This window comes from Plecotus auritus, assembly GCF_963455305.1.
Source record: "Plecotus auritus genome assembly, chromosome: 13".
NCBI classification, from domain to species: Eukaryota; Metazoa; Chordata; class Mammalia; order Chiroptera; family Vespertilionidae; genus Plecotus; species Plecotus auritus.
Window position 1 is genome coordinate 23,896,284 of NC_137779.1, and position 11,230 is coordinate 23,907,513.

Genomic DNA, 11,230 nt, shown 5'->3' on the forward strand with positions numbered 1-11,230 from the left:
AATAGGAGTTCACCAGGTCACTAAGGGGGCAGGACATCTCAAGCAGAATTTGCTCTTGGCACCTTGCTAGATGGTAAGTTAATAACTCTACTGGCTAAAGATGGGGACTCTACCAAAGGTACTAAGCCAGGAGCAGCAATTAGCAAACTGGTTCTATTGTGAGGGACAATCATTTGTTTTAATACTTTTGCATCTAAAGAGAATATGTGACAACTTCCAGGTGACAGTGGAGGGAGGGGTCCCTTGTGTCATCCAAGAACCTCACCGACACCTGCCTGCGCTTGTGGCCAAGGGTGCTGGTGCAAGGTCACACTTCCTTACACCGGAGGACAAATGCTTGGGGAGAGCAACCGAATTGCAATCCTCACGTCTAAGAATAGACTCTTCTCATGCCCTAACCGGTTTGGCTCAGCGGATAGAGCGTCGGTCTGCGGACTGAAGGGTCCCAGGTTCGATTCCGGTCAAGGGGATGTACCTTAGTTGCGGGTACATACCCAGTAGGGAGTGTGCAGGAGGCAGCTGATCGATGTTTCTCTCTCATTGATGTTTCTAACTCTCTATCCCTCTCCTTTTCTCTCTGTAAAAAATCAAAAGGGTCCCAGGTTTGATTCCAGTCAAGGGCATGTACCTTGGTTGCGGGCACATCCCCAGTAGGGGGTGTGCAGGAGGCAGCTGATCTGATGTTTCTCTCTCATTGATGTTTCTAACTATCTCTCTCCCTTCCTCTCTGTAAAAAATCAATAAAATATATTTAAAAAACAACAACGCCTTCCATTATAGCGAGCATCTTGCATCCAGAATCTCACTGACCCCTCATAGCAGCCCTACAAGGGAAGTATTAGTCTCATCTCTTTCACATTATTATTATTACTAGAGGCCTGGTGCATGAAAATTCATGCACTGGAGGGGGGTGGTCCCTCAGCCCGACCTGCCCTCTCTCAGTCTGGGAGCCCTCAGGGGCAGGAGGCGACCTGGCCATCAGGGGAAGGCGACGCACCCATCAAACCTCTGCTGCTACTGCCACTGCCAGCAGCACAAGCCTTGGCCGACCCTGGTTACCTGAGCCTCGGTGGCCCTGGGCAGCTGGGCAGTCACCATCCCAGGCCTGCCCTGGGCAGCTGGGCAGCCGATGTCCAAGGCTTGCCTGTGCCTCGGGCTGGCCCTAAGTGGCTGGGCAGCTGACAGCCAAAGCTTGCCTATGCCTCAGGTGTCGGCTGGGCAGCCACCATCCCAGGCTTGCCTGCACTTCGGGCTGGTGCTGGGCAGCTGGGAGGCTGAGGGTGGGTCCAGCGGTACCGTACGCCTGCCACCCCCCTCCCTGATTAGGCTGAAAGGACTGGGGGACTCCGGCGGGGCTGAGGGGACTAGGCGCCGCCATCTTGTGGCTATGGGAGCCACAATCTTTGTGATGGCGCAATGGCCAATTGCATATTCCCTCTTTATTAGATAGGATTATCCTAGTTTGCAAATCAGGCATCAGAAAACCCAAGGCCCAGCGGCGGGGAGTGACCTGCTCAAAGTCACACAGCCCGGAGGCCCGTGAAAGCCAAACCTGTTCTGCTCGACTCCGGGGCCAGGATGTGTAATAGGTGCGGGTGAGCAGGCTGTTGATCCCAGTGAGGAACTGGCTATCCTCTCAACTGGGTGGAACCAGAAGCCCAGAAATAAGACCCAGGGAGAGTCAGCAGTTCTCAAACTTAGCACATGTCAGAGCATCTGGGCCTCCAGAGAATCCCAGCGAATGCTATTTGCATAAGCGAACAAGCCTGAGCTTTTGTGCCAAATCCAAATCCCCTCGCCCTTAGGGCCCAGCGGGTGTGCAGCTGCAGGTGCCACGGATGTGGAAACGACTTTGGAGAGGAAAGCACATTGGAGGAACGTCTGTGAATCTCGGGAAAAGGCTCAGAGTACCGAGGCCCACGGTTCTCCAGGAGTGTTGGCCTAGAAAGGTGCGCTTGGGCAGTGCCTGGCACACGGTAGGTGCTCAGCTAATGCCTGGAGAGCCAAATCGCATGTTTTTAAAAAAACGATTTTAGAGAGAAAGAGGGAGAGAGAGAAACATCGATTTGTTGTTCTATTATTTATGCATTCATTCATTGATTCTTGTAGGTGCCCCGACCAGGGACCCACCCCACAACCTTGGTGTTTCGGGACGACACTCTAAGCCAGCGGTTGCCAACCGGTGGTCCACGGACCACTGAAGGTCCGTGAGGTCTGAAAGGTTGGTGACCGCTGCTCTAAGCAATTGAGCAACCAGGACAGGCCCCAAACTGAACTTTTGATGGAGGCTGATTTGCCAGCCCAGGCAAAACTGGCCCAAATGGTTCCGGACCAGCCCTGCTATAGAGAAATGTAAGAGGAGTGCGTCTGTCTCAAAGGCTAATCGGGCTCACCTATTCCTCTAACATCTCATGAGAGCCGTCCCTGCAGAAACTGCCGCCGTGGGCTGTCCCACGCGCCCCAGGTCCTGGGCCCCCGCCCCCTTCGAAGATGAAATTCCATCCTCCTCCCCTTCTATTCCTTCTGTGCCGGAACCTGCCTGCAACCATTCACTCATTCAGTGCTTGGTAATTCCCAAGCACCTGCCAGGCGTGGCGCCGGCTGCTGGAGACACGGAGCGGACAGCGCAGGGATGGCCCTGCCCATGTGGGTTTAATCTCACCGCGTAAGATCACAGAGGAACGTGAGGGCACAGCCGGGAGAACTGTCAGAAAGGAGAAGCCTGCCCAGCTGGTGTGGCTCAATGGTTAAGCATGGACCTATGAACCAGGAGGCCACGGTTCGATTCCCGCTCAGGACACACGCCCGGGTTGCAAGCTCGACCCCCAGTGTGGGGCTGTAGGAGGCAGCCTGTTAATGATTCTCTCTCATCATGGATGTTTCTATCTCTCTCTCCCACGCTCTTCCTCTCTGAAATCAATAAAAAAATAAAAAGGAGCCCTAACTGGTGTGGCTCAGTGGATAGAGTGTCGGCCTGCGGACTGAAGGGTCACAGGTTCGATTCTGGTCAAGGGCATGTACCTTGGTTGCAGGCACATTCCCAGTAGGCATTGTGCAGGAGGCAGCTGAATCCATGTTTCTCTCTCATCGATGTTTCTGACTCTCTATCCCTCTCCCTTCCTCTCTGTAAAAAATCAATAAAATATATTTAAATAAATAAATAAATAAATAAATAAATAAATAAATAAATAAATAAAAAGGAGAAGCCTGGACTGTGCATGGGACAGGGGCCCAGCCTTGGTCTGCGAGTTCAGGGAAGCGATCTCAAAGCAGGAGGTTTCTGCTGAGAGCAGGAGCGTGGTTCAGCCTGGAGGCGCGGGCAGGAAGGTGGAGGAAATGGTGGGAGCAGATGGAGCAGGTATCCGCACAGGCAGCCCCTGTTTCCCAAACTGCTTGTGCCACAGCCCCTTCCCCGCCTTGCACGGGTTAGCATTCCAAAGAGGAGGGCCCCTCAGCGCCACTTCGTTGGGAGAGTGGCTAAAGGAGACCACTCTTAGAACGGAGCGGAGAAACCTGCTAAGGGGGCGTTTCCAACAACACACTATTCCAGTGACTACTGGAGCCTGTTTTTCCACTGACTTTTTAGAGAGAGTGGAGGGAGGGGGAGAGACACACAGAAAGAAACACATCAACTGGTTGCCCCCCCAACACGCCCCAACCCGGGCGGGGACAGAGCCTGCAAACGAGGGACGTGCCCTTGACCAGAATCGAACCCAGACCCTTCAGCCTGAGGGCCGACGCTCTATCCACTGAGCCAAACCGGCTAGGGCTCATGACCCACTTACTTCCAAATAGAAAGAAGAGCGTGTTGGGGGTTGTCCTTTCATGTCACTCTTAACCGTGATTTAATCTGATTGGAAAAGGGGGGCAGGTTTCAGTGAGCCCAACCAGAGTGGCACAAAACCCCGGGATCCGGAGCGTGGCTGTGTCTGCGGCCCAGCACAGGTGAGGGAGCTCAGGTGCGCTGGGCCCAGAGAGGTCAAGAGCAGCGCTTCTGGCGTGAGGCTAACCTGGGTGGGTGGAGACTCTGCTGTTTGTCACCTGATGGGCCTGGGCCTATCACAGAAATTCTCTGAACTTTGATTTCCTGCTCTGGGGAGTGGAGTAAGTAATTCCCCCCCACCCCCCAGGACCGTCCTCATGTGTAAACGCCTGGCATGTGCCAACTTCTCAATACTCGGGACCTCAGGTTTCCTGCTGTGCCCGCCTGGCCTGTCCAGTACAAGGAGTTCTGGATCCCGGGACAAGGGGACAGGGCCCCTTGTGCCACGGGGATGAGTTAGTTCCCTGGTATCACACCGGGCTCTGGTAGAACAGCATCTGACATGCGCACCAAGCCTGCAGATAAGATGCGAGGTTTCTGGCCCTGCTCCCGGGGTTCCCTAGGCGCGGGTGCACCCTCCTCCGAAGGTCAGGATCCCCGAGTGAAAATTCGGAAGAAGTGTGAGAACAAGGGACCCCGGCGTTTCGACAGGGATATAAGATTGTCTGAAAAGTTCCATCTCAGGGGACAATGTTTATTTCGCCATAAAGATGGAGTGCCTTGGGTAATGGAACACGTTAATTCCTCCGATCTAAAGGTGGTCAAACTGGGAGGGAGTTTATCTGGGCAGGAGCAAATAAAACGCCTTTGCATAAACACAAAACGCCTTCCCCCGAGCGTTTCAGATATAGGGCATGCGTGCATCTCAGACTACCTCGGCTGAGAAGTGGCTGGGTCTTTCCATTTAAAACTTGGAGAAGCCAGTAAAGAAATCACATCTTGCCCTAACCTGGCTCAGTGGATAGAGCGTCGGCCTGAGGACTGAAAGGTCCCAGGTTCGATTCCGGTCAAGGGCATGTACCTTGGTTGCGGGCACATCTCCAGTAGAAGGTGTGCAGGAGGCAGCTGATCGATGTTTCTCTCTCATCAATGTTTCTAACTCTCTATCCCTCTCTCTTCCTCTCTGTAAAAAATCAATAAAATATAAAATTTTTTTAAATCACATCTTGTAAAGGCCTCCCAAGACACTGTTAGAAGGAAAACTTTTCTTTCTTTCTTTTTAAAATATTTTTATTGATTTCAGAGAGGAAGGCCGAGGAAGAGAGAGAGAGAAACAGCAATGATGAGAAAGAATCGTTGACCGGGAATTGAACCGTGACCTCCTGATTCATAGGTCAACACTCAACCACAGAGCCATGCCGGCCCGGTAGAAGGAAAACATTTCTAAAACAACATTTAGATCTTACTGTTTTCAAATGGAAAGACCCGCTTCCTGGGAAGTCCCCTCAGTGCTGGATAAATCTGGGTGCTGGGTCACCCCACCTATGGGGAAGCCCATTTATGTTAAAATAATCATCATGATCCGTGTGAAAGACATAGTTATGTACCAGATGAATGCAAAGAACCAGAGGCCTCGGGGAAACAAGGTCTGGGACCTTGTTTTAACACAGCAGCTCCCTCAGGAGGAGGACGGTGCAAGGAGACACCCCGTTTTCCTCTGTACTGTTTCAATCTTTTTAAACAGAAGTTTGGGGGACCAAAAAAAAAAAAAAAATCACAGAACAGCCTTCTAGGTAAACCTAAACCCTAAAGCATTTCGGCACGTGGAACTAATGAGTAAGCACCGGATTCCCAGCAACATCACCATTTATAGACGCAAAGAAAGACCCTTCTCCTTCACCTGTGACATTCAGAGCCCTTTGGATCCGCTTCTCCCACACATGTGCACCACTGCACAGGGGCCGCCGTCCCTATGCACTGAATGCCCCGTCACTTGGACGCTGGCGTGAAGTCCCTGACTCCAGGGAGGGGCGAGCTCACTTACCCCTTCTCTCCCGGCCTTTTCTTTCCCCATGTCCTCCCAACTGTGTGTACTCAGGCTCACATTCTCCAGGGTTCTTGTTTGCGGAGGGCCCAGAGCCTAAGCCGGCTCGGCTCGCTGCTCCCTGCCGTGACTGCAAATGTCACTTTTAGATGAACTGGCCCTTGCCAGTTTAAAAATATCCCGGGTGCACTTAACCTTCAAGGCACCAAAGAGCAACAACAACCCAGGCGCAGCGGGACAGGCTCCCTCGGCAGAGCGCTGGTTTCCACCTCTCAATTCCGCCCGCAGCTTGCTTTACTTCAAAATTCGTAGGCGCCTCGGCCACCAGGGATCTAAAGTCCAAGCTGTCGTAAGCAATACACAGCCATGCTGGCCCTCCTCTGCCATGCTGTGCCCAGGCTGTTGGACACTGGAGAAATGGCTTCTGGATCAAGCCCCGTGAATGGGCTCAGGGCATTGCTATCCAAAGATCACCTGGCTTCTCTCTCCAGGGTGCAGAGTGGGGGGGGGGGGTGTCGGTGGCGGGGAGGGGGAAGATTTGGGTTAAACCTTCTCCATGCAAATGCCACTCAAGGAGACGTTTCCCATTTCTGGGGACTTGGGGAAAGAAAAACAAACCCCAAAGAGCTCCATTCCCACAGGGGGCTGGGGGCCGGCTGGCTCTGGCTGAGGCTGGGAGGAGAAGCCCAGCATCCCCGGCAGTTACAGAATGTCCCAGCGGCATGTGGGACAAAGGTCATCTTCAGGTCCAAACTGGAGCCTGCGGGGAGGCCACACAAAAGGGCATTGTACTCTGTAAACCAGGAGGCAAGTGGGAAAAACGACAGTAAGAGCTGAGCTTATGCAAAAACAGTTTACCTGGTGGCTGGGCCAGGTGCGGCCTGGAGCAGCTAGTTCACTTGTGGCTTGTTTTCCAAGAAGTGAACTTCGTGGGATGTCTCCACGGTCCTCTTGAAGCCTCGGGGCATCCGCTGTCACCTGGAATGGTGCCACATCCGTTTTATAGGCGTTGAGGATAAAGCACTACAGGTGGAGGGCTTAGCCCAGGGCCTGCGTCCCCGAGTTCTCGATCATCCGCAGCCCCTGTGACTGCGGTTAGGTTATTTATCAAGGCTACTTCACTCTCAAGTGGCTCATGCGATCCTTTCAAAGAGGCACCTCTCCAACCACAGACACGTCCTCCTGCGTTTCCTGGGAAAGCCATCTGTGAGCCGAGGGGAGCACTTTAGACTCCATTTAAATTCCCGGGGACAGCAAATAATGATCGCCTGGGCAGAGTGTCAATAGTGACAAGACGATTGGGCTGTGAAATCAGGTTGCCGTGGGTTTGAATCCGAGCCCTGCTACCTGTGGCTCTGGGCAACGGGCCAGCCAGTGTCCTCATCCAACTACTTCATCACCCGGGAGAGAAAATGAAATGAAACAACAGTCAGCGAGCGGCTGGCAGAGTGGCTTGCTCACAGCAGGCACTTCATAAAATCGAATCAAACTCCTTGCTCTCAGAAAGATTAGAAAGCCCTAGCCGGTTTGGCTCAGTGGCTAGAGCGTCAGCCTGCGGACTGAGGGGTCCCAGATTAGATTCCAGTCAAGGGCACGTACCTCGGTTACAGGCTCGATCCCCCACCCTGGTCAGGGGGCTTGCAGGAGGCAACCAATTGGTGTGTCTCTCTCACATCGATGTTTCTCTCTCTGTGTCTCTCCCCCTCCCTTCCACTATCTCTAAAAAATCAATGGAAAAAAATCCTCAACAAAAAAAAATCGATAAAGGGAAAAAAGAAAAGATTAGAAACACTTCACAGTCTCATTAAACACACACACACACACACACACACACACACACACACACACTCAGAATTCTTTCTGGTGGCTCAGCTCTCCCTTGACACTCTCTCTTTAAGGCACAGATGTTTTCTAGAAGACAATGGAAAGCTTGAAACCAAAGTTATTCACCAAGTTTCCCTATCAAACATAAGAACATGAATAGAAAAATGTGTTTCTTCAAACACAGATTCAGAAAGTCTTACATATCATTCGCCAAAAATAAAAGAAAAAAATCACCTGGCCACATGGAACGACGTTGCCAGTCCTGCTGCAAACCGGCCCCTTTACAAACAGGCTATGTCTCCTCCTCCCCGGGGCCAGCGAAATCAGGATTTCTGGGAGTGGGCCCGGCATTAATATCCTTTAAAGCTCCCCCAGGTAACTCTGTAGTGAAGGTTGAGGAACACTAATGGTTTGTTTGAAGCCTCCAGACCCCCCTCTCCATCACCCCAAATACAAGGACACAGGAAACACACAACTGAGTAACCAAGAATGCCAAGTATTGATCGCCTGGTCTGTCCCTCTCTCCAAACTCTGTAAACATGCTTCAAAATGTCCCCGGGGAGAATCAACAGGTGACTTTAGGCTGTGATACACAGTACAACGATTGAAATTTCTTTTGAGAGCCAAATTTTTTAAACTTAAACTTCTTCTAATGCCACTTCTTCAAAATAGACTCGCCCAGGCTGTGGTATTTTGTGGAAGAGCCACACTCAAAGGGCCAAAGAGCCGCATGTGGCTCGCGAGCCGCAGTTTGCCGACCACAGGTAGCAGAGCCACACTCAAAGGGCCAAAGAGCCGCATGTGGCTCGCGAGCCGCAGTTTGCCGACCCCCTAGTTTTGGGGGAACTAGGAGGTCATAGTTCGATTCCCAGTCAGGGCACATGCCCAGGTTTTGGGCTTGATCCCCAGTGTGGGGTGTGCAGGAGGCAGCCGATCGATGATTCTCTCTCATCATTGATGTTTCTACCTCTCTCTTCCTCTCCTTCCTTCTCTAAAATCAATAAAAACATATATTTTTTTAAAGTGTCAGGACCCTAAATAGGAAAAGAGGCCTCTCCAGCAGGTTTGTTCCAGTCTTTTCTCAGCTGGAGTCACCACCCTAGGACCCTCCAAAGTAGCCCAGAGCTCATACCTCGTACATCTCTAAGGTTTGACAAAAGATAAAAAGGCCACTGCCACACACACACACCAAAAAGTTCACTTCTCTAATCCAAAACCCTTCCTAAGACTTTTTTTTTAATTATTATTTTTTACAGAGAGGAAGGGAGAGGGAGAGAGTTAGAAACGTCTACCAGCTGCCTCCTGCACACCCCCTACTGGGGATGTGCCAGTAACCAAGGTTCATGCCCTTGACAGGAAGCGAACCTGGAACCCTTGAGTCCGAAGGCTGATGCTCTATCCACTGAGCCAAACCGGTTAGGGCTCCTAAAACTTTTTAATGCCAGGAGCAAACCGCAGCAGGAAAGTGAATTTCAAAAGGTAAAAAAATGGATGATCTTCTTTAATAAGAAGCGTATTAACAACACGCTGAAGCCTCTGAATAAAACAATTCACGTGCCCCTACCTTGCCCCACTGGACTCCGATCACAGATAAGTGATTTTGACATGATTGTTTTATAACTTGGCGTTGCCAGGACATTTTGCATAACTGACTTCCTTGTGTCCCCAAAAGCCCTCAGCAGATCCTCTTCTCCTGGCCTGAGAGGGGAGATAGGAATCACTGTTGGCCAGGTTCTCCAGGTGAGCCACACAGAACTGCCTGGACGGCGGGAGGACACAGCCAGTGGGCTCTGTCATTGCTGGCGTCCGAGTAGGACCCCCTAGAACAGGGTGCTGCAAACTCTGGCCCGTGCCGTCTGTTGTCCTGTGGCTCCTGAACTAAGAGTGGTTTTCATTTAGGAAATGCTTGGAAAAAATAAAAATAAGAAGATTTCATGACACATGCAAATCCTATTAAATTCCAATTTTGGTGTCCATAAACGTTTATTGGGACACGGCCACACCTGTTTGCTTACATTCTGCACGTGGCGGCTTTCTCTACAGCAGAGTAGGACTGAGATAGGATGGCCGTAAAGCTTAAATATTTACTATCTGACCCTTTACAGAAAAAGCACGCAGGCCTCTGACCGAAAAGGCCAAGATTGCCCTTCATTGTGGCATACCCAGTGCTATAATTGCAACAAATCTTTAAACACATGAAAAAAACGGACCACCACATGGCCAAAAGTTCACCATAACCAGCCTTGTACGTAAAAGATCAGTGATTAAATTTGTATTTTTTGGGGGGGAGGGGTAGTAATAGACCATGTAAGAGGCTTCTCTATTGTTTAAAGCGTCACTATACTTAGAAGATTCACTATATTTTTAAAAAGGAGTTTGATTTGTGAATCCTTTATGGTAACTCAGAGCTTCCTGCTTCTTCCCTTCTCATAGCCCCACAGAAATATTAACCCCTCCCCTCGTTTCTCCCTCAGCTAAGGGGACCCATTGTAATGCTGAGAGGACTCCAGGTCACCAGAGGGCAGATGAAGAATGTATCTTTGTTCTGCCTGCTTGCTGATGGCAGAACGTGGGATCGCAAGCCCTTCTCTTCAACCATAAGAAAACTAAGACGTGGAGGGAAAGAGATTCTCAAGCGAAAGGTTCCCAACGCCCTGCTTTCCTAAGAAATGTCTATGCTGCTCTAGGTGCCCTCGCTGGATACATTCTTTCTAACGCTCTTAAATACTGTGACCAAGCCCTCCTGACCCCCTTTACTTCCTCCTTCATCTGACACCAGGAGTGTCCACCCAGTCTCTCATCTTTCCTTGTTTTGTTAATCCTGGCCCGAGGACATTTTCCCATTGATTTTTAGAGGGAAAGGCAGAAACATCGGTGTGAGAGCACATCGATTGGTTGCCTCTGGCCCCGGAGGAGGAGGAGTCTACAACCCAGGTGCCTGCCCTTGACCGGAATCAAACCCGGGACCCTTTGGTCCTTAGGCCGACGCTCTATCCACTGAACCAAACCGGCCAGGGCCAGCCTCTCATCTTGATGGGCCACCCGCCTCTCCAGCTCTGCGGGCAGGTCAGTGGGCTATGGCCGTGTTTTCCCAGCGTCCTGGCCTCACACCTCAACTTCAGATTTCCTGGAAAGTTTGCAAACACTAGCAGAGGGAGGCTGGGGAAGCTCCCCGCGCAGTGTCCCAAGGTTTGGCAGGACACAGCCCTGACAGGCACGCAAGATCTCCGCAGAAATGTTTTCCAGCTGAAATGGCCCCTTTAGCCACTCAGCGGACCCTGACCCCATCCAGCCTCCCCACAGCGCTGGAGTAGGGCCCGACTGGACTCGGAGACCCCTGGCCACAGTCCTGCCTTCGCCCCTCCCTGGATCCCCGCCCAACGCTTACCAAAGCCCTGCAGACGGGTGGGCGGCTCCATCAGGGCGGACGGAGGGGGGAGGGGCAAGGGCGGAGGAAAGAGCGAGGGCGGCATGGAGGCGGCCCTTCCTGCACGCAGTAGTTGCCATGGCAACCGCAGTCCAAGGGCAGCTCAAGGGCGTCCGCGGATGGCCAGGCCCAGGAGCTGACTGGTGAGGGGTAAGCAGCATAAAGGGCACAG

At 51.8% G+C, this 11,230-nt stretch overlaps 1 protein-coding gene across 2 annotated transcripts in view; it reads right to left on the reverse strand.

Moving 5' to 3' along the window:
- The window catches only part of ACACB (acetyl-CoA carboxylase beta), a 98,670-nt gene extending 87,618 nt beyond the window's left edge, over positions 1–11,052 (reverse strand). For both annotated transcript variants that reach the window (XM_080650748.1, XM_080650747.1), the window contains exons 1-2: positions 11,020–11,052; positions 6,666–6,785 (exon numbers count right to left, since the gene is read on the reverse strand). The gene's annotated coding sequence lies outside the window, so the exon portion shown is untranslated. The remainder of the gene's footprint in view (positions 1–6,665; positions 6,786–11,019) is intronic.
- Positions 11,053–11,230: the final 178 nt, after the last annotated feature.